Source organism: Pseudorasbora parva, chromosome 5 (assembly GCF_024679245.1).
Source record: "Pseudorasbora parva isolate DD20220531a chromosome 5, ASM2467924v1, whole genome shotgun sequence".
Lineage (NCBI taxonomy): Eukaryota > Metazoa > Chordata > Actinopteri > Cypriniformes > Gobionidae > Pseudorasbora > Pseudorasbora parva.
In genome coordinates, this window is record NC_090176.1 from 1,932,537 (window position 1) to 1,934,793 (window position 2,257).

Here is a 2,257-nt window from a genome sequence, read left to right on the forward strand (position 1 = left end):
AAATTCGGAACATCAAATTTAATAATTAATCATATAAATAAATAATAATCACATAAAATTATTATAAATGCATATAATAATAATTATTATTATTATTATTATCACTATTATTTATTATTATTATTAAGATATAAATGTAATATTAAGACTATTAAGACATTTCTGAGGGATCTCGAGACTTAAACACTTGTAATTTGCTCCCATCTCTGATTTCTATTGTCATTTGTACTTTTATTCTGGAGTGAAATTGAGAAGTTTCCCTTTATATTACTTTTTATTTTGCATTTCATGAACAGAAGAGTAAAGAAATAGAAACACATTCCCTCATAAATGCACATCTACATCTACACACACACCAACAGAAGACACACATCAGAGATAATGAGACAGAACAATATAGTTATTGAGTTTAGTGAGTATATTATATCAGCTTCAAGCTCATCTCTTACTCAAGCATACCGGCTCTAACAGAAGCTCAGCTATAGTATTAATGTGATGAAGAGAAAGACTCTATAACATCTCAGCGTTTATGATTTATCATGCGGCTCAAAGCATTATGGGTAGAATCTCTCTACAGTCTATTCGGATTCAGCAACACAGTTTCACTGAAGATCCAATATAATGAACCCTAAACCCAGGATAGAGTGTGTGTGTGAATGTGGTCTGGACTGTGTGTATGAGGCTCATTGTGTCAGAGACGCTGTAGAAGGACAGAGTTCCTGCGCTGTGATCCACATACACTCCTATTCTACGGCCGATGGGCTTTACAGAGAGTTTAGTCTCTATGGTATTGTGCCAGAATGAGTATCTGGAGGAACAGCAGAACAAACTCCAGGACTGATCATTATATCCAAACAAACACTCATTACCCAATCCCTTCCTGCTGATGCTCTTATATGACACTGATATACACACACCATCACCACTCCACTCAATCTCCCAGTAACAGCGTCCACACACACTCTCTCTACACAACACCTGCCACACATCATCAAATCTGTCTGGATGATCAGGATACGGCTGGACTGTGTAAGTGTCAGTAATCACTCTGTTCCTCTCAGACAGACGGAGATATTTATTCACTGTGTTCAGATCCAGAGTCAGCGGACGAGAATCTGGTGGAGATAAAACACATCAGAATCAGGAATTATGAATCTGTCTGATCTTTAACTCTCACCCCTAGAAGGAGAAAATGAATAAAAACATCTTAAAATTCTTATTATTGAACATATGAGAAAACTAAAAGATGTTCAACTCTACCGTACGGTGGAGATGTCAGTTTATGGTAAAGCTTGTTTTACATTTACAGTAGTTTATGATGGGTTTTTTTTTTTTTAACATTTTCTTTATTGAGTTTTAACATTAGCCATTACAATTCTCTAACCCCCCCCCCCCCCCCCCCCCACACACACACACACACACACACACAAACACACACACACCCCATTAATAGGGAAAGAATCAAACAATCCGTTATTGTTCAGTCCATAAGTTATCTTTAAACGCGAGAGATGATGTTTTTTTAATGCTGAATGAAACTTGTAACAATGTTTGTACAGAATACATTTATTGTACTATATATATATATATATATATATATATATATATATATATACAACCAATCAGGCATAACATTATGACCACCTCCCTATATTGTGTTGGTCCCCATTTTGCTGCTAAATCAGCCCTGACCCGTCGAGCCATGGACTCCGCTAGACCCCAGAAGGTGTGCTGAGGTATCTGGCACCAATATGCTAGCAGCAGATCCTTTCAGTCCTGTAAGTTGCACTGTTGCGTCTCTATGATCAGACTTGTTTGTTCAGCTCATCCCACAGATGCTCGATTGGATTGAGAGGGCCGTACCCAGGATTTTCTAAATACCGAGGTCCAAATATGAATTTTGGAGGGTTTGAAAAAAAAAAAAAAAAAATCCCTCGTTTACAAATGCATTTTAAGACATAAGAAAATCAAAGAATCAGCTAACTGTAGCTTTAAAACCATGTCAGTGTGCAGGATAAATTATTTTAAGAAGACAACAGATTTTTATAAATGAGAATTAAATGTTGCAAAAAAATTAGACTCCACATTAGAAATTGTTGTTAAATTGAGCCAAAGACGACATATGTCTTTGAAAACCTAGCTAAAGTTAATTTTTGTGATTTACATTATGTAAAGAACATTATTTGAACATATAACCTTGATATATTTAATGTTGAATGAGTAAGATCATGTCAAAGACAGAAATCAATGTGAAAAT

The 2,257-nt window shown here is 35.4% G+C and overlaps 1 pseudogene; it reads right to left on the reverse strand.

Moving 5' to 3' along the window:
• Positions 1–266: 266 nt before the first annotated feature.
• LOC137074924 (tripartite motif-containing protein 16-like) overlaps positions 267–2,257 on the reverse strand; it is a 24,501-nt pseudogene continuing 22,510 nt past the window's right edge.